Here is a 21,713-nt window from a genome sequence, read left to right on the forward strand (position 1 = left end):
AACGAATGTTTTAATATGTGGGCATTATATAAAATTCAGATTTCAGTGTTAATACATTTTTGTTGAAACATAGCTGCGCTCATTCATTTGCACATTGTCTTTCACACTGCAAAGCAGAGTTAAAGAGTTGCAACAGAGACTGTGGCCTACTGAGGCAAAAATATTTTCTGTTTGGTCCTTTACCAAAAAAGTTTGTAAGTTCCTGATCTGAAAGACAAAGTATTGACAACCTAGGTGATGCCGTTCCTGCCATTCTGTTTGACCTCATCTCCTGTTCTGCCTTTTGTTTACTATGCTTCAGCCAGAGTGGCCTTTTTTTCTTTCCTTTGATCCTGCCAAGCTTGTGCCTGCCACAGGACTGTTAGACATTTGCATTTCCTTCTGTGCAGGGCTTTCTTCTCATTTCCGTGGCTATTACCTCTTTTTCATTAGTCTCATGTCACCTCTTCTCCATCTTTGTCATTGTCTACCCACATTATTCTATTTTTGTGTATTTGTTTAATCCTCCCCTTTGCATATTTATTTAATCCTCTCTGGTCTGCAAATGAAGGAAAAGACTGTTTTTGTTAGTAGTTGTGTCCATAGCATCTAGAATGGTCCCAAAACAAAAAGCATTTGTTTGAATGATCATCGCTGGCAGCCTTAACTTAATAAAGGGACACATTTAATTGCAGTTGAAAGATAGCTGGAGCTGTGTATAAGAAATAAATACGCTAGGATTCTAATTATTTATATACTTTGATAACATGTTAAACCTCAAATTTGAATTTATAAGAAAATTTAGGCAGTGGTTTTCTTATTATCATGGTCATTCATTTGTGGAAGCAGTTTAATTCATTTTCTACTTCATTTACTCTGTTAAAATGAGGCGAGTGTCATATAATCTGAAATATGTTAAACTAGTGCACTGCATATGAATTTTTTAAAAAAGATGTTCGTAATATAAGGGATCTCTATCTTTGTGTGGTAGTCCACAAGTTTGTTCATAAATTCGTTGTTTGAAATGGCATTTTTTTCCCCAGAAAGTTAGAATTATTGCATTTTTGAATATCACAGGATTTGTTAACTATTTGGCCCTCTGTATCAGTCTGGTTAGAAAGCTTCTGTATCAGTCTGGTTGGATACCATGGAAGTTGCGGTTAGCTTTTCTTCCTAATCTAGGTAATATGATTGAATACTTACCCTTTGTTAGAAGTTATGTTGAGCACTTTATATAGGTTATCTCAGTCTTCACAACAGTCCTGAAATAGGTACTATTATGCCCATTTTGCAGCTGCGAAAATTGAGTTTTCTAAGTAGTAACCTGTCCTTGATTGCACAGTCACTAAGCCCATTATGGTCTCTAAGGGAGTATAGTCAGAGTTGAAGTGTTTTTAATTTTCTATGTAATTCCGTTTTTTCTGTGTAATTACGTTTCACTTTGATAGACCATTAGTTCATTTGTTTCCATATTCAAGTTTTGACTTAATCTTGTTTTCTGAGTGTGTAAAAAATGTTCATGATTCAAAAGGTACATGCAGAGTAAGCCTCATTCCTTTTCCCTCTACTTCTTTCCTGTATACTTCCTGTAAGTAACCAAATCCGTTAGTTTCTGGTTTGTCCTTACTGATTTTCTTTTTGCAAGAACAACAACAAACAAAAAACCCAACCCCCCCCAAAATTATGCATACATATGTATACATATGTACATATTATGTAAGTGTATATTTATTTTCTGATTTTCCTTCTGTCTTACTCAAATTGCAGCACACTATATATGCTTTTGTACCCTTTTTTTCTCATTGAATAATATGTCCTGGAAGTCACTTGGAAGGAAACTTTTATTCACATCGTCTGATATCAAGTTCTACTAGGTCTTTAAACAGACTTTGTCATATCCACCCACGTATGATTCTTTCTCCTCCTCCTTCCTTTTAGAGTTTCTGTGGTTTGATGCTTTCTAGACTCTAGGAATCATATTTCTTTCTCTTTCCACAGCCTTCTCCCCTGTACCCTCTTCTTTCTCTCCCTCCCTTTCTCCTTCCCTTCCCCCTTCCTTCCTCTCTTCTCCCCCTCCCCTTTCTCTTCCTTTCCTTTCCTTCCATTTTAAAATTAGGATGTTTAGAAGATATGGATGTAAACGAGGCCAAAAAGGAAATTCGCCTACATTTAGCAGAAACCTCGAGTCTCTGGTCTTCACAAAGGGATGTTACTTTGGACGTTCCTATCAAGGAGTTAACTAAGACTGTGGAAGAAAGAGTAGGGTAGGAATTTTTAGAAACAGGCAGTTGGTAGGGGGATCATGGGAACTGGAATTGCTGCTGGTAATGAGAAAGACAGGGGTGGAGACAGGGCTCATGATGTCCTCTTCTTCCTTTGTCTTTCCCCCAGTTTTCTTTCCATGAGCATCATTGGGGCAAGCAGAATAGGGAGATTGGGTTGATGTTCTTGGTGGTCCTGCAAAGTATGAAGAGATGAGTGAAAGGGGCAGCTTGAAAGTGCTCATTAGAAGGCACTTGAACACTATGAATATAAAGGGGTATTTATGAATCAGGTGGGTATAGGTCAGAGAGTGTCTTGACTGAATACAAGAGATAAATCTCTGTTTTGTTTTTGTATTTTGTTTTGAGACAGGGTTTCTCTCTGTCACCCAGGCTGGAGTGCAGTGGCGTGATCATGGCTCACTGCAGCCTTGACCCCCTGGGCTGAAGCAATCCTCCTGCCTCAGCCTCTGGAGTAGCTGTGACTGCAGGTGCACACCATTGCACCCAACTAATTTTTTTTAATGTAGAAATGGGGTCTCACTTTGTTGCCTAGGCTGGTCTCGAACTCCTAGGCTCAGGTGATCCTCCTAAAGTGCTGGGACTGCAGGCATGAACCTCTACATCTGGCCTAAAACTCTTAATGCTATGAAGAGAGGCACAAGAACCCTCTTTCCTTTTCCTCTCCCGGTGTATAAAATAAATGTGGTATATACCTTTATATCTGTGTCTTTCTCTATTTCTTTCTCCATCTACCATGCTTGCTTCATAACTATCTCTATTTCTATCTTCACCTCTATTTCTCTATATCTCTATCTCTCAGTCTCTCTAGGCAAAATAGGATATCTACTCACCTAGCAAAATCATACCTTCCCCTGCTTCACAGCCATGATTGGGAGGGAGTAGAGTGTAGAGTGGCTAAGAGATTGGTTTTGGAACTAGTCAGACTTAGGTCTCAAATTTCACCTCTGCCCCTTAGTAACTGTATAACCATGTCACTTAATTTTTTTGAGACTCGTTATCCCTATCTTTGGAAGAGAGGTCATAAATATATATACCCCATGGGGTATTGTAAGGAATACATAAAATTATATTTCTGAAGTGTTTAGCATGGTGCCTAACACATAAGAGTTCAGTAAATTGTAGCTGTTGGCTATTGTTATTAATGCTGCTTTTGTTTTAATATGAGTCAACTGAAGATACAATGTCTATCTATATAAACCTGACATTCAATTTATATTTGGCTCTCTGAGAACTCATCTCTCTCTCAGCCTGAATGAACCTTTATATATTATTTCCTTCTTGAAATTGGCTTTTTTTTTTCAGTTAAACTAAAGTGTCTTTTTTATTGTTTAGGTTGGAAATGTCTTAAAATCCTTGTCAAATCTTGATGAAGTAAAGAAGGAAAGAGAGGGTCGGAGAATGACTTGAAATCTGTGAATTTTGACATGACAAGCAGGTTTTTGACAGCCCTGGCTCAAGACGGTGTGATAAGTGAAGAAGCTCTTTCTGTTACTGAACTAGATCGAGTCTGTGGAGGTCTTACAACTAAAGTCCAAGAATCTCTAAAGAAACCGGAGGGACTTCTTAAAAATATTCAGGTGAAATTTATGTATTTAATAAGATCTATGTTTTAAAAATTACAGAAAAGATATGTCTGGACTAAACCTATATTCAATTAGGAAAATGACATTGGGGAATATCTGTAGTTGAGAGTAGAACTTAATACATGTATATTTTGTAAAATTAAACTTGGCACATCAGTTTTATTTGCATCTATGAAACCAAGTCACTCCATTTTTTTTTTTTTTTTTTTTTTTGAGATGGAGTCTCGCTCTGTCGTCCAGGCTGGAGTTCAGTGGTGCGATCTCGGCTCACTGCAAGCTCCACCTCCTGGGTTCACACCATTCTCCCGCCTCAGCCTCCCGAGTAGCTGGGACTACAGGCGCCCGCCACACGCCCGGCTAATTTTTTGTATTTTTAGTAGAGACGGGATTTCACCGTGTTAGCCAGGATGGTCTCGATCTCCTGACCTCCTTATCCTCCCTCCTTGGCCTCCCAAAGTGCTGGGATTACAGACGTGAGCCACCGCAGAAACAAAGTCATTTCTGTGGCTAAAATGTTGCATATTACTTAGGAGTGCTTGATACTTCTGATATTTTTCATGGTTTCAAGTTTTTAATAGCTTTGTTTTTTTTTCCATACGGGAGGAAAATCGAAATTAGTTGGAATTACTGATACCTTTAATTATACGGCTAACATACATACAGACTTCAGTCATTTTTAAAAAAAAAATGCAAACTAAATATGTTGAGAATTTTGAAGTTAGTTTTCGTGTTTACAGATAGGTAGTTTGGACTAACAAAGGTTTGAAAGTTTGCCCTTTTCATAGTTAATGTGCAAAATTAAACATATATTTCTACTCCTAAACATTGTATCTATATATGATATAAAATATTCCAAAAGGTAAAATAATTTTCATGTTATATTTTTTGCAAGTGTTATATACTAATAGAAATCTGTGATCATTATTGGTTGTTTTGACTCCTATTGGATTTTTGAAATTTTTACTTAAGAAAGATTGAAAGCATAATGAGGCTTCAAAAGAGTATACTAGGTATTTCTAGTAATTTTGCATATGTATTTAATTACATATGATTTTCATAATTGGAAAAGATCAATAAAAATGTTGTGAGCCATATTAATTTTATAAGTAAATGTAAATACATAAATCTTTATTTTAACAAGGTCTCACATCAGGAATTTTCGAAAATGAAGCAATCTAATAATGAAGCTAACTTAAGAGAAGAAGTTTTGAAGAATTTACTGCATGTGACAACTTTGTTGAACTTGTAGCTAATTCGAAGGAAGGCACAAAGGTATGAAGTACATGCAAAAGGAACCATAGCTAGCAAGTACAGACGTGAACATATAGGTTGGAAGTTAAATGGTATTTCCAGTTGAACCAAATTACTCTTTGCCTGGAATGTTAGCTTTAATGTCATTGCCTCTGCGAAGTTTGTTACAGGAGGGAGAAAGCTTAATGAAGGTGGCAACATTTCATGGGAACCTTGAAGAATGAATTGCATATTTCAACTGGCAGAAAAGGGGTACAAATATTCCAGGTAGCAGAATTAGCAGAGATGTCAATGACACCTTTTTAAGGGATAGGAAGTTGATTAATTTGATGAATTTTGAGGGGACAGGAGTAGTCAAAGCTGATTTGTGATGGAAAAGCTGGGGAGGCATGACTTTTATATTCTGTGTGGTGGTTTGCTGAGGACAGACTTGTGGCCTGCCCAAGTGTCAGAAGGCTTACTGAATATGTAAGTACTTTCTTGCCTTGTCCTTTAAAAAGTTTAGGGAATTCACTTATATTTATTTTTACCAATTTGTTTTTGAGGGAACAGTGATTTTTAAGTTTTTTCAGATGTGTAATTCCTTTTGGTACTTAACTTCATAATAATCACTGAATAAAGTTACCTTGATATAAATACAGTAGGTAAAATGTAAAACCCTCTGAAGAGAGGGTGAAAATACTGCAAAGCCTTCCAAATAGAGAGGATAGTAAAATGCCATTTTAACTTGGTTTAAAATGCTTTCTTCAAATAGATAAGCTGAGAAAACCCTCCAGAGAGCCTTTAGAAATTCTTTTAAGGGTTTCTGAAGTATGCTTGCATTTCTTTTTTTTTTTTTTATACTTTTAGGGTACATGTGCACAACGTGCAGGTTTGTTACATATGTATACATGTGCCATGTTGGTGTGCTGCACCCATTAACTCATCATTTAGCATTAGGTATATCTCCTAATGCTATCCCTCCCCCCTCCCCCCATCCCACAACAGTCCCCGGTGTGTGATGTTCCCCTTCCTGTGTCCATGTGTTCTCATTGTTCAATTCCCACCTATGAGTGAGAACGTGCGGTGTTTGGTTTTTTGTCCTTGCGATAGTTTGCTGAGAATGATGGTTTCCAGCTTCATCCATGTCCCTACAAAGGACATGAACTCATCCTTTTTTATGGCTGCATAGTATTCCATGGTGTATATGTGCCACATTTTCTTAATCCAGTCTATCATTGTTGGACATTTGGGTTGGTTCCAAGTCTTTGCTATTGTGAATAGTGCCGCAGTAAACATATGAGTGCATGTGTCTTTATAGCAGCATGATTTATAATCCTTTGGGTATATACCCAGTAATGGGATGGCTGGGTCAAATGGTATTTCTAGTTCTAGATCCCTGAGGAATCACCACACCGACTTCCACAATGGTTGAACTAGTTTACAGTCCCACCAACAGTGTAAAAGTGTTCCTATTTCTCCACATCCTCTCCAGCACCTGTTGTTTCCTGACTTTTTAATGATCGCCATTCTAACTGGTGTGAGATGGTATCTCACTGTGGTTTTGATTTGCATTTCTCTGATGGCCAGTGACGATGAGCATTTTTTCATGTGTTTTTTTGGCTGCATAAATGTCTTCTTTTGAGAAGTGTCTGTTCATATCCTTTGCCCACTTTTCGATGGGGAGTATGCTTGCATTTCTGTAGTGAATTTGAAAACCTAATCCTTCCACTTAAATAGGTTTCATGTTATTAAGCAATTGACTTTTCTCTAGGAATTAGGAAGATTTTCATGATCATGAAACTTTTAACTTGTTACATTTTTGATGATAATGTTCTGTAAAAATGATTTTATTATTTTTATTTTCTTTAGGAGTCTTAGATCATATTTAATATTAAGTTGTTGGGCCTAGTAAATTGTATGGATGTATCTCATGCAGATATCAGTTCTTCGGCTTTAACTGTCATTGACAAATTAGCTTTAGATCACATTACTCTCTGGATTAAAAAATTGTTCTTGTTCATTACTTGTATTTGTTCTTTGCTTATAGTTTTACAATGAGTTGACTGAAATCCTGGTCAGGTTCCAGAACAAATGCAGCGATATAGTTTTGGCATGGAAGACAGAAAGAGATGAACTCTTAAAGTAAGTCTGTTTTGTGTATCAAATTGTACTTAAAGAATTTTCTTTTAAAAAATCATGTGGAGACTTTTGGTGTGAACTTGGTAGTATGAGAGCAGTTTCCCTCCTTTTCTCATGGAAGAAGGAACTAGATAGAGTATTTTACAAAGCAACAAGTAGACAGCTGCAGTCTGGGAATGAAAGGATGAAAAGAAGCAGAAACTCTAGATGCAGGAAGTACAGTGAGGTCACAGAAATGATAAAACAGTTCAGGTGGCAGATCTCAGGAAGTGCCAGTAAATACAAGCAATTTATTTTGAAGTGGCAAATAGGTTCCTTACATAAAACTAGAGCTATAGAACATGGAGGAGACGGCGTGAATAGCTCAGAGAATACCAGCAAAATCACTTTCAGAGGAGGCTGCTGAGAAAGCAGGGCCGGTTAACATACGACTCATTTCCTGCTGAGTAGTCAATACGGAGTAGCACAGCGCTGATAAAAGGTGAAAAACATTAACAAAATTTAATAAAACTTCATAGATGAAGAACATTTACCAAAATAATATTGTCACAGAATAGGTGAAAATTATGAGCAAACGTCTGACCATGAACTAAACAAAAAGAACAACAACAACAAATGTAAGAAGGCAGTCATTCTAAGGCCGGGGTCCCCAGTCCTGGGGCCATGGACTGGTACTGGTTCGTGGCCTGTTAGGAACTGGGCTGCACAGCAGGAGGTGGGTGGCAGACAGGCCGGCGGCTGGGCGAGTATTACTGCCTGAGCCCCACCTCCTGTCAGGTCAGCCACAGCATTAGATTCTCATAGGAGCACAAACCCTATTGTGAACTGCCCGTGTAAGGGATCTAGGTTGTGCGTTGCTTATGAGACTCTAATGCCTGATGATCTGAGGTGGAACAGTTTCATCCTGAAATCATCTTCCGCTCCCCTGTGGAAAAATTGTCTTCCATGAGACCGGTCCCTGGTGCCAAAAAGGTTGGGGACTGCTCCTCTAAGGAACACTTGGAGCAGAAATTCCAGAACTGCAGGAATATGGTAAGAAAACAGGAAGTGGTAAGAGGTGAGGTGTCAGAATTGAGGAAAGAAGTAGAAGGAAGAATAAAACCACGACATGGGAAAGAGCACAAAGGGCGAGTAAACACCGAAGAACACACAGGAACACAGAGTAGAAATGACGAAATTAAAATGAAACCAAAGTCAAGAAAGAATGAGAAAGGATTAGACAGAAGATGGGCACAGAAGATCTAACATAGGCAAAACTGAATTTCTCTCAAAGAAGAAAAACCAGACAACAGTTATTTAACGTTCTGTAAACAGAACACTTATTTCATGATACGCAAGAACATTTTCTTAAAACAAGCGAAGGTTGTTGAAAGAGGATATCACATGGTAGGGGAAATTGATCAAGAACTGTCAGCATCAAGGCATATAAATTATTGGCCTTAAAAGGTAATGGCAGAATCCTTTAGGCAGTCAGGCAAAACAATCAAACCAGTATATAAAAAGGTGAAAAAAATTAGGCTGGCAGCTCTGTGTGCCAGAAGAGAGTGGAGTGATTGCTGTAATCTCAAGGATAGTAAATAAGAGCTAAAGAGTTTATATCATATAGTAAATACATGCTAAAGATTTTATATCCAAACTGTCCTTCGGGTACATAAAAAGCCATATATTCATTAGTAATAAATATAAAGAGCTGAAAGAGTCTTATACCGGTGACCCTTTCAGCCAACTAGATCTTTATTCATCTCTCTGTTCATGTTCATGTTCATTCACCTCTCTGCTCATGTTCATGAGAGAAGTTATTTTCTTCTACCTCTAAGAAAGAGCAGGTTAGTTGTTTTTAGAATATTTCTACTAAACCTATAAAAAGCAAATAATTAGAATGTTTTAAAAATGGTTCTAAATGTTTTAAAAAAGGTGATTTTTTTTAGATAGAGTTTTGCTCTGTCGCCCAGGCTGGAGTGCGCTGGTGCAATCTTGGCTCACTGCAACCTCCGCCTCCCGGGTTCAAGCAATTCTTCTGCCTCAGCTTCCCAAGTAGCTGGCATTACAGGTGTGCACCACCACGCCTGGCTAATTTTTGTATTTTTAGTAGAGACAGGGTTTCGCCATGTTGGCCAGGCTGGTCTCGAACTCCTGACCTCAGGTGATTGGAATTACAGGTGTGAGCCAGCCCCCGAGCCTAAAAAAAGATGAGTATTCTCCATATTAGTCTTAAAGATAAAAAAAACCTAACAAAGATTAATACAAAACAGTCTACAGACCAGTTTCAGTTATGAATATGGATGCAAAAGTCCTAAATAAAGTATTTGCCAGTAATAGTCACCAGGACGTTAAAAAATAATTATTGACCAAGGGGAGGGGGGCATTTATTCCAGTATTCAGTATTCAGTGTTTTCATGTCAAAGGAAAGATTACAGGCTTGTCTTAATAGATGAGGCAGAAGCATTTAAGAAAATGAGTGTTCTGATACTCAGTAAAATAAGAATAGATAGAAGATAGATGCTTCCGTAACATGAAAAAATATATATGTATGTGTGTGTATATATTTCTGCCCAAAACTCAGTATAGTGATTAATGGAGAAGCACTATAAGCAGTTCCCTCTGAAGTCAAGAACAGACAACAAATGTCACTGTCAGCACTATTTTTAAATACTATACTGCAGTACCAGCCAAGACAATCACATGAGAGAGAAATTTAAAAATTGGAAAGGAAGAAGTAAAACTAGCAGTATTTACAGACATTATGATTGTACAACTACTTGAAAACCCAAGAGAACCCCAAAACTCTGCAAATAATAAAATAATTATTACTGAAGTTGTTGATCATAAAAATAATTTGCAGAAATCAGTGGCTTTCATGTAAATAAACCTATAGAGGATAAGATGAAGAGACCCACTTACAGTAGCAACAAAAAGGATAAAATATATAAGTTTGTCATAATATGAGACCTATGTGAAGAAAACACTATTTCAAGGACACAAAAGAAGGCTTGAGCAAGTTAAAAAACATGTTCTTGGATAGGATGACTCAACTTCATCAAGATGTCAACTCTCAGTTAACTTATGTATCAACTGGGCGTGATGGCATGCACTTCTAGTCCCAGCTACTTGGGAGATTGAAGTGGGAGGATGGTTTGAGCCCTGGAATTCTAGGTTGTAGTGCGCTATGATTGTACCTATAAATAGCCACGGTACTCCAGTCTGGGCAACAGTGAGACCCTATCTCTAATAACAAACATAAATAAATAAACATATACGGCCGGGCGCGGTGGCTCACGCCTGTAATCCCAGCACTTTGGGAGGCCGAGGCAGGCGGATCACGAGGTCAGGAGATCGAGACCATCCTGGCTAACACGGTGAAACCCCGTCTCTACTAAAAATAAAAAAAATTAGCCGGGCGTGGTGGTGGGCGCCTGTAGTTCCAGCTACTCGGGAGGCTGAGACAGGAGAATGGTGCGAACCCGGGAGGCAGAGCTTGCAGTGAGCCAAGATGGTGCCACTGTACTCCAGCCTGGGCGACAGAGTGAGACTCCGTCTCAAAAAAAAAAAAAAAAAAAAAAAAAAAAAAAAGAAACATATGCATTCAACATGCTTTTGATTAAAAAAAATCAGCTTTTCATTTGGAATTAGACAAGTTGATCCTAAAGTTCAAGTAGAAAAAGAAACAAGGTCAGCCAGGAAAATAATAAAAAGAGTAGTGAAGGGATACTAGTTCTACCAGATACTAGTTCTACCATCTTTAATTAAAACACAGTGGTACTGGTACATGATTAGACAAAGACAGAATAGAAAATAGAAATAGATTCAAATACATATGTGAATTTAGTGTAAAAGATCTTCAACCAACCAGAAGAGGTTGTGGACAACTGCCCAGCCATTTAGAAAATAAAAGTTATCTTTATACCAGAGTAAGTTCTGAGTGGACCAAACTTGAAATTTGTAAATGAAATATAAAATGTAAAATAGAATGGAGGAGAATTCCTTAATAAAGCTGGGATGGGCAGGATCTAATAACTCCTACTTAAAATCCAGAAGCCATTAAAAAAAAGAAAAGAGTAAGTTTCTCATAGAAATATGATAAACAGAGTCAGGATATGACAAATTGGGGATCCAATATTTGAAACTTATTCGCAGGCAAAAGGCTAATTTACTTTATTTAGAAAAGAACTCCTAGAAATGAACAAGAAGAAAACCCAATAGACAACTGAGGAAAAGACGCAAACAGAATTTTGCAGACAAGGAAATACAAATAGCTCTTAAATAAATGAAAAGAAATGAATACCCTCATTCATTATAAAATACAAGTCAAAATTAGTCTGAAGTAATATTTTTCAGATTGGCAAGAATCTGAAAGTTTGTTTAAAGTCTGTTCTGGGTCTTCCACATTCATTATTCTCTACGGTCAATCACATTCCAAGGATTGTTGCCTCCAATGCATGCCTTTTTCTCAATTTTATTTTCTCCCATCAGAGTCATGCACAGATTAGCTACCAAGTGAGCTATTATAATGGCCTCCTAGCATCTAAACTCTCCTTTTTTCCAGTTGATAGTTCTGCCAGAGTTGTCTTCTTAAAGCGGAGGTTAGACCGCATTTCTCTAAGTAAATTCCAATGATACCAAAACAGTGATTCTTAATAAGAATTACAAGTAGGGAAATACAGATGGGAGAGTTTGCTTAGTAAATAAGTTCATAAAATCTAGGTTAAACAAAGTTAAATGGGGTTTGCTTTTTGCTGTTGCTTTGTTAATGTGCATTTGAAATTTCTAAAGTGGCATTACATATCCATAATCTCCCTTATCTATTTGACAAAGGAATCTGGTTTGTTTAGAAGCATTTTTTCAGAACTGTGATAGGTCAACCTTTCAGAAATTCCTCATTATCAACAGTCAAATCCAGATGTATTTTCTTTGGCTCTCACAACAGGCTTAGAGGAATTTCTAGTCTGTTCTCCTGATGTTTCATTATGTGCATCTTTTGCTTAGGCCTGTTAAACCTACTCAATGTGTGTATCTTCTACTCCATGTCTTTATTCCTACTGTTGTCTTAACAGGAAATCCTTGCAACCCAATTCATAGTTTTTGTTCTTTGGAAAAATCCAAATCATGTATCATGAATACATATTTTTTCTCTATTGAGATTTGCCTGTTTTTATGTATCACAGCCAGAAGTAATCACTGCATAGTGTATTTCTGTAGAAAGGTAGAAGAGTTCTATTTTAACACAATATTTACTATACACCCAGCAAAGGTCTAGGTATTTATACATACTATTTTATTTATTCATCTCATCAACGCAATGAAGAAATATTAATAAATCCATTATATATGTTAAAAGGTAGCGACACATATATGCTACATGTGCAGGTTTTCTCAGGTATTATTAGCTAGGGAAGCTGTGTTGTAACAATCTTCAAAAACTTCTTTCTATTGTTTACATGCTATTGCACATCATTTTGTTTTCATTTCTTTTGTAGTATCTAATGTATTCTACTAAAAAAAAAAGTAGAGTAGTTGGAAAACTTGTGAAAAAAACATATGTATTACATATATACCATTCTTCATGATTCTCAAAATTTTCATCATTATTAATGTTTTGTATATATATATATTGTGTGTGTATGTATGCATGTTAGATATATAATTTAAAAGAAAACAATAAGTTGGTGGCTTATGGCAAATTGTTCCTTAAGTCCTGCATTTGAAACATAGACACTGAGTGAATCAGCACATTTGATCATCTTTTAACTACAATAGATGATTATACATTAAAAATACATTAACCATCCAAATACATCTTTTTTCTTATTTATTTATTTATGTATGTATTTATTTATTTATTTTTATTTTTTTGAGATGGAGTCTCTTTCTGTCGCCCAGGCTGGAGTGCAGTGGCGCGATCTCAGCTCACTGCAAGCTCCACCTCCCAGGTTCCCGCCATTCTCCTGCCTCAGCCTCCCGAATAGCTGGGACTACAAGCGCCCGCCACCACGCCTAGCTAATTTTTTTGTACTTTTAGTAGAGACGGGTTTTCACCATGTTAGCCAGGATGGTCTCGATCTCCTGACCTCGTGATCCGCCTGCCTTGGCCTTCCAAAGTGCTGGGATTACAGGCCTGAGCCTCGGCGCCCGGCCCAAATGCATCTTTAGGAAAATTATATTTAAGCTCTTCATGGAGACATTAAAAAACCAAGCTGCAATAATGATAAATAATTATATCATTCATTAGTAAGGAGTAAATAGCTGTTTTCTATTTGAGAAGTATTAATTGGATTGTCCATCTGTATGCAGGAACATCTGTTTTCTGACATGCTTTAATCACCATTTGTTTTGTACTTGTACCATAATTACACTTGTTTGTAATATTGAACCGAGACAATGATTAAAATCAACTTATGAATATGATTCTTTTATGCTTTTGTATTTCATTAGAAAATGTGTAATTCTGGTATGACATTTATAAGTATATATAAAAGAAAGTATTGATTAACAAAATGCCTCAACAGATTATGTCAGTAAAATGAGTGTTACATTATGCAGTCTATGTTACTATTTTGGCATTTTTAAGGAAAGTTTATTGCTTCACGGAAGCTTTTTTTTAACTGACCATCTATGAATTTTCTGTATTCTTTATGTCATTGTGATCACATGGTCATAGAAGAGACATTTTTAGATCATCAGAAGTTGACAGTTTTCAGTGTAGTGTATGTGCTTAGTATAAGATGGAATTAAGTTTGGTGTATGGGTGATTGATGAATTTTTAATCATGGATAACTGCTGTTCTATTAATGACATTTCATCAATCAACTCTTTTGGATATGGTTTATCACAAAATGTTGCTGATTTAATGTTTGTGGATTAACTGAGGTGAAAGTGATACCTGGTAGAAGTTTCATTAATACAAATTTTCCTCTCTTAGGAGTAGGATGGATTATATTATTTGTCGAAATGCCTTTGCATGTAAGTTCTTAACTGTCAGCTTTCTTGTCCTGTGAATCATATCTTTTCTGTATTTGCTGAAATAGAGACTTAACATTGTTCAATGATTTGTCCATGTCATGGAAAATGTACGCCTCTAAATGTGCGTTCCTTCCTACAAATTACAAGTTCAACATGACTTTTTTTAAGAAACAAAAAAAAAGATGGATTTCTGGTATTTTGTGGCAGGATAAGCTCCCTGTAGCCTATCTTACATGTTGATTACAACTAAAACTATGAAAAGTACAATAAGCAACTGACTGAGGAATCTGAAAAGTAAATAAAAGTAGAATTATGAGTGATAGGCAAAATCTGGAGAAGCACCCTGCAGTAGTGTGAGCTTCCATTGTTGTATTTCTTTCAATCAAAACCAAAACAAACAAACAAAACAAATACAAACCAGAAAAGAACACCACCAACAAGAAAACACTCAAGGAAAATAGATATTGTGATAGAAACAGCAGAAATGTCGAGAAAACCAGAAGGTTAGAATTATTAGAGAAAATAATATAAAAAGTAATTTTAAAGTATCTAAACAAAATTTTAAAAAGGAATTTAAAAAAATAAGCAAGGAGAAGACAATAAAAATAGGTTGATAATTCATTTGTTAGCATTTATCTATTTGGTATTTGTTGAGCATTTTATTTTAAAAAAATTTGGCTCTATTTGATTTTGGTGTATTTCTTGTATATGTATTGTAAAATTTAGTATTTATTATTATTAAATATTTTATATTGTTAAATGATAATTTATTTTTATTGATAAGAAAGATGTAGTTTTCTGGTTGTTATTTTTGTAATTTTACCTGCATTTATATTTTTCTCCATTTACTTAGATAATACCTAATGGTTCCCCACAATGAGTTGCAATTAAATTAGACTCTATGCTATTTTCACTTTCTCAGCTTCTCCTGAACTATTTGATTTTTGTGGCAGGATATTTCTTAATATTTGCCTTTGTGCCACTTAATGTTTTCATACTATTATGGGCAAATTTTGAGATTTAAAATGAACCCATTACTCTCAGCTATTATAGACGAGGCAATCAGGGAGCTAATTCCTACTTTCCCCTTTCTTTTACTCTCTCCTCCTAGTTGTTACAGTTGAATCATTTGTACATTATCAGAATCATCAGTAAAATATCTTTTTACATTTTCTACACCATGTATCCCTTAAATCTATATATGACGCATTGAATGCTTACCTCTTGCCTTACTGGTAGTATTTTACCTACTCAGAACTAGGTTGATTGAACTTTGTCCTGTGGTAAATCTCTTAATAAGAACTTTCTGTAAACAGTGTTCCCTGCAATTATGGGTGCTTATAACTGTACACTTTATAGCTGATAGATATCTTGCAAGGATAAGGATAACCATTTGCTTCTCCCTTCTCTTCTTTCTCAATATTTCCCCCCATTTTCTGGTGTTAACTTTTGCTGTGGAAAACTCTGATGCCAAAATGATTTTCTTTTTCTCTAAGTTGACTATTTTTGCTTAAGCCCTCACATAATGCTTTCTTAATCTTTAAAGTCCTAGTCCCATACACAGATATATCTTGGTGTTGAACATTCTGATAACATATATAAGCATATACTACACGGTAATGTAAATATATGTGCTTATGATGATCTATCTTGGCTTAATATAGGCAATAACTTTTTTCTAATTCTATCCTATGTTTTACAGTTTTTGGATTTTTGGACGGGGAGAGGACTTATTACATATTCTTCTCTCACTTACACCCTTTACGACCCTTACATTATTTGGGGTTCAGTCTCCCTTGTTCTCTTTACAATTTAGTTTTTTTTTTTTTTTTCTACAATGATTTTGTTTTTAAATCCTATTTCTTTCATGGATTCTGCCAGTTGCTATTGCACTTTCTGGCTATCTCTTCCCCATGCTCTTGCATTTCACTTCATGGTCTCTTTATGTTTTATTACACCCTTAAAATTTATGTTGGAATGTATAAGTGTTCATTCCTTTTTTCATCTGTTTTGTAGCAACATGTTTCTAGTTATTACAAGAGTTGATATATTCCTTTTTTATCTTTATTCTTAGAGTATTTTTATGTGAATGCTGAGAAAATTCCTTTAGTATTTCTCATATGTGAAAGTTGAATTTCCTACAGGACAAAGGAAAGGGGCTGTAGAATGTGCCCCAGCCTGCTAGCTCAAGGGCCCTCTCATCATTTGCTACAGTGACAGACTGTTGCCTCATTTTGGGGACATTATGGAGTCACTGCTCGTTTTCCATAAGAGCATAAATGATTACCAGGTAGTTGTTAATGTTTTCTCTCCTTGATACTCATACATAACTCATAGCACATATGGAAGCAACCTTCTAAATAACCATGTTTTATCTTTAAAATGTTGTTTGTGTGTAGCTGCCCATTTGTTTTGTGCTAACTGACTGCCCCTATTACCTTCAGTTGTAACAACCCATTTAAGGTAGAAACGAAGGACACTCATCTCCATGTGTTTTCAGAATTTAAATGAAAAAATAAAAAGAGGCTGATGTCACTTCCCAGTTTAACGTAGGGGTTTTATTTATTTATGTACACTCAATCAAACTATGACTATTACAAATGGTTTTACCGCTACAATAAAGACAGTTAATTCATAGCTCAATAAAAATGAAGAGTGAAAGATTAAAAAAGGAAAGCAACAATTCTAAACTATAAAATCTACTTCAAAAAGCTACATACAGCAAAGCTCAATAAATAAATTATGAAAAAAATAATATGGGATACGTTTTATGGTTTAGGAGATACCTTCCTATAAGCCAAAAACCTAAAAAAAAAAAAAATGCTAAAGGTATAGCTTGCTATAGTACGTGGTAGGAGAAATTAACATGTATAAAATCAATAACACTCACATTATGTGATAGTCTACAGCCAAAGAATAATAGAAAGCAAGTGAAATGCTTAGCATAGCTATTTAGTCTACTAAGTTAGGTTTGTGAAAATGGGAATGCCAAATGCCTTAAGGCTTACGGCAGATGCAAAAGCAAAACATCAGAGGTCAACCTAAGGATATTTTTAATATAAAATTAATGTACCTGCATTGTAAGCATTTTTTTTTTGGTATGGTAGAAAAGAAAAAATTCTTGTATTATTCTACTATAAATGTGTATTCTTTGCTCTACTGAATTTGCATGTCATTGTCAGCCTTTCACTTTGTCTTCAGCTAACAAGAACCTCTTGGGTTCATCCTTTGGAGAACCTGATATCATGGAAAATGGACTGAACTAGGAGAAGAGCCTTTGTTTAGACCACATGCTGAGGTCTAGTGGCTTCAATTAAAAATATATAAATGTGGCCGGGCACAGTGGCTCACGCCTGTAACTCCAGCACTTTGGGATTCTGAGGTGGGCAGATCACGAGGTCAGGAGTTCAAGACCAGCCTGACCAACGTGATGAAATCCCGTCTCTACTAAAAATACAAAAATTAGCTAGGCATGGTGGCACGTGCCTGTAATCCCAGCTACTCAGGAGGCTGACGCAGGAGAATCGCTTGAATCCTGGAGGCGGAAGCTGTAGTGAGCCAAGATCATGCCATTGCACTCTAGCCTGGGACGACAGAGCGAGATTCCATCTCAAAAAAAAAAAAATTATGTGTATATATATATATATATATATATATGCTTAATCTCTAAGCTTTGGAAGGAACAGCCTATCTACAGAAAAATTTAAAACTTGGTCACGGCAGGTACAGAGCTGGGCCCCATTAATTTTGTTGACATTGGGGTCAGCAGATTCTGTAAATTTTCACTATACCTCTCATATGATCTGCCGCCACACCATTCATACTCTTAACTTTATTTCTCCTCACACCAGTAAATTACTAAAACTGCCAAGTTTTTTTTTCACAAATTAATATCTTTAGCATTCTCTTCCTTCAGCCTGCAATGAAATTCTCTACTCCCCTCCCTCCTCCTTCCTCCTTGACTCCCGCTAATGCACATTTGTGTTTTGGTTTCCACACCAAATGAGCTACCTTCAATAAGCATCCCACAACTCCACAGGGAACTTTTGTTTCTCTACCTTCTGTGCTGTCGAAGCGCTTGGCTCAGAATGAGAGATCTGTCTGCATTTCAGATCTACAAATTACTCATTGTGTGACCTTGGACATATCCCTAATATTTTTGAGCCTCAGTTTCTCAAAAATTAGAATAAAGATACCAAACTCCTGGGGTTTTGTGAGAGTAAAATGAGACGATGTGTGTAAGAGACTCAGTGCAGTGTCAGTATCTACCATGTGCTATGCACTCTGCGTTTTCTTTTTTTTTTTTTTGAGACGGAGTCTCGCTCTGTCACCCAGGCTGGAGTGCAGTGGCGTGATCTCGGCTCATTGCAACCTCTGCCTCCTGGGTTCAAGAGATTCTCCCGTCTCAGCCTTCGAGTAGCTGGGACTACAGGCCCTTGCCACCACGCTTGGCTAATTTTTGTATTTTTAGTAAAGACAGCGTTTCACCATATTGGTCAGGCTGGTCTTGAACTCCTGACCTCAGGTGATCCACCCACCTCGGCATCCGAAAGTGCTGGGATTACAGGTGTGAGCCACCATGCCCGGGCCAACCCATAGCCTTTTGGTCTTCTCTCAGCCAAGGCATCCAGTGAAAATGCAACTTATTTTTCAGATTCCTCTGGAGAATTAAAAAGTCTCTCTTGCGGCTGGACACAGCAACTCACTCCTGTAATCCCAGCACTTTGGGAGGCTGAGGCAGGCAGATCACAAGGTCAGGAGATCGAGACCATCCTGGCTATGGCCAAAATGGTGAAAACTGTCTCTACTAAAAATACAGAAATTAGCTGGGTGTGGTGGCACAGGCCTGTTGTCCCAGCTACGTGGGAGGCTGAGGCAGGAGAATTGCTTGAACCCAGGAGACGGAGGTTGCAGTGGGCCAAGATTGAGCCACTGCACTTGCTTTGGTGAAAGAGCAAGACTCCGTCTCAAAAAAAAAAAAAAAAAAAAAGTCTCTTTTGCATCAAATTGCCATACTCTCTGCTCTTGGTCCTCTTTTCCATGTACTCATTCTTCAAGCATTTATTTTCTCATTGCCTGATCCAGATCATTGCAATGACCAAAAAATGTTCGGATGCTATGATTTTTGTGACATTCTTTTAGCAAGTTAATCACGATGTTGCATTCTTGAGTGTGCAAGTGTGGTGGTAAGTCAGGATGCATCTTTAAGACAAAAAGATGGGTCACGGCAGTGCCACACCACTCACGGCCACACCAGGAGAGCTGAAAGGGCAGTCACCAACGAAGATGCCTGACCCAGAAGCTGGCTGCCAGGGAGCCAAGAGCCAAGTCACTCCACAGGTGGCCAATGCCCGGGGGTGGCCCTCCACCGCCCAAGCTTATTATTATTATTATTTTGAGATGGAGTCTGGCTCTGCCTCCCAGGCTGGAGTGCAGTAGCACGATCTCGGCTCACTGCAACCTCCGCCTCTGGGGTTCAAGCGATTCTCCTGCCTCAGCCTCCCGAGTAGCTGGGACCACAGGCACGTGCCACCTCACCTGGCTAATTTTATTTTTTGAATAGACAGGGTCTTGTTATGTTGCCCAGGCTGGTCTTGAACTCCCGGGCTCAAGCAATCCTCCCACTTCAGCCTCCCAAAGTGCCAAGACTACAGGTGTGAGCCACCACACCTGGCCAAGTTCTACTTTTCTTATATTTAAAATATGAAATAGGCCGGGCACGGTGGCTCACACCTGTAATCCCAGAACTTTGGGAGGCTGAGGCGGGCAGATCACCAGAGGTCAGGAGTTCGTGACCAGCCTGGCCAACATCATGAAACCCCGTCACTACTGAAAATACAAAAATTAGCCAGGTGTGGTAGCAGATGCCTGTAATCCCAGCTACTCGGAAGGCTGAGGCACCTAAACCCGGGAGGTGGAGGTTGTAGTGAGCCGCTACCATGCCACTGCACTCCAGTCTCGGCGACGCAATGAGACTCTGTCTCAAAAAAAAAAAAAAAAAATAGATGATCTCAGTGATTTCTATTACATGAGGTCTGGAAGCACTCTGTACCTGATTGCTCCACGTTTAGTGGTGCTAAGTTCAAATAATTCAGGTGGTGAGAAACTGACTTCCGTAGGAGTGCGGGTGTGCCTGCGTGCCGCGGAAATCCCGCCTTCTGGCGCCTGCGGTTGCCCCCTGGCCTCAGCCGGTGGGCTCCCAAGTAGGAAGATAAACCGCATTGCAGGAAGCGGGAGAGTCCGGAGGAGCGGCGAAGCGCTCCTCTTCCCCATTGGCTGCGCCCACGGAGCCGCCTTGCGATTGGCCCTAAGCGCGGGTGGCGGGGGTCGGGAGAGGCGTCAGGATCCCTGGCGCCGCCTGAGCCAGCGGCTGCTAGGAGGCTGTGTCCGCAAGCCAGCGGGGCAAGGCGGCTGGGCCCTGCGCGTCAGGTCCCGGCCTGGGGCACCGGGGCTGCCAGCGTCGGAGGAGGTGCGGGCGCTGGGTTGACGGGCGGCCGAACGGGGGCCTGCGCGGACCGCCCGCGGCGCAGCCTCGGGTCTGTCTCCATGTCTAAGTGGTGGTGGCTGTGGGTTTTTCTGCAGGTGATCCTTTTGAGTAATTTGTTTCACGCAGGCGCCCTGCTGTAGGGTAAAGCGGCAGATTCATGCTGCTGTCATTTGTCGTTCAAACTGTGGGCTTCTTGGCCAGGCGCGGTGGCTCAAGCCTGTAATCCCAGCACTTTGGGAGGCCGAGGCGGGCGGATCACGAGGTCAGGAGATCGAGATCATCCTGGCTAACACGGCAAAACCCTGTCTCTACTAAAAATACAAAAAATTAGCTGGGCGTGGTGGCGGGCGCCTGCAGTCCCAGCTACTCGGGAGGCTGAGGCAGGACAATGGTGTGAACCCGGGAGGTGGAGCTTGCAGTGAGCTGAGATTCCGCCACTGCACTCAAGCCTGGGTGACAGAGGGAGACTCCATCTCAAAACAAAACAAAAAACGATGGGCTTTCTGTCATGTGTGTGTGTACCTTTTGGATTTGAGGGCAGGGGGATGACATTGTGATCTGGCCTCCTGAGAAACCAGGCACACCCTGCCTACCTTGGAAGGAGGCTTTCCCTTCCCCACCTCCCTCTCCCTCCATCTGTTCCCTCTTTCCCTCTCTCCACTTCACTCCCGTCCCCCAGCTCTTCTCTCCCATCTTTTTGTTCTCTGTCTCTCTCTCTTTTTTTTTTTTTTTTTCTGCATTAAACCTTTCCGGAGTGTCTTTGTGAAATAGTAAAAAGCGTTAGGTCTTCAACATGTATGTTTACTTGCAGGCCTGAGAACTGGGAGGAAGCTGGAGAAAAGATGCCCTCTGAATCTTTGTGTTTGGCTGCCCAGGCTCGCCTTGACACCGAATGGTTGAAAACAGATATACAGGTGGGGTCTGACATGTCTTTTTCTTGGTGTATTTCTGCTTCCATGTTTAAATTTCTCGTGTAAGGCTTTTTTTTAGGGTATGTAAGGGGAAGTCAGTTGTTTCTTGCTATATTAGAGGATCAGGTTTGTTTCCTGT

At 38.7% G+C, this 21,713-nt stretch overlaps 1 pseudogene; it reads left to right on the forward strand.

Moving 5' to 3' along the window:
* The window catches only part of LOC104002214 (dexamethasone-induced protein-like), a 62,003-nt pseudogene that overhangs the window by 22,927 nt on the left and 17,363 nt on the right, over positions 1–21,713 (forward strand).

This window comes from Pan troglodytes, chromosome 16 (assembly GCF_028858775.2).
Source record: "Pan troglodytes isolate AG18354 chromosome 16, NHGRI_mPanTro3-v2.0_pri, whole genome shotgun sequence".
NCBI lineage: Eukaryota > Metazoa > Chordata > Mammalia > Primates > Hominidae > Pan > Pan troglodytes.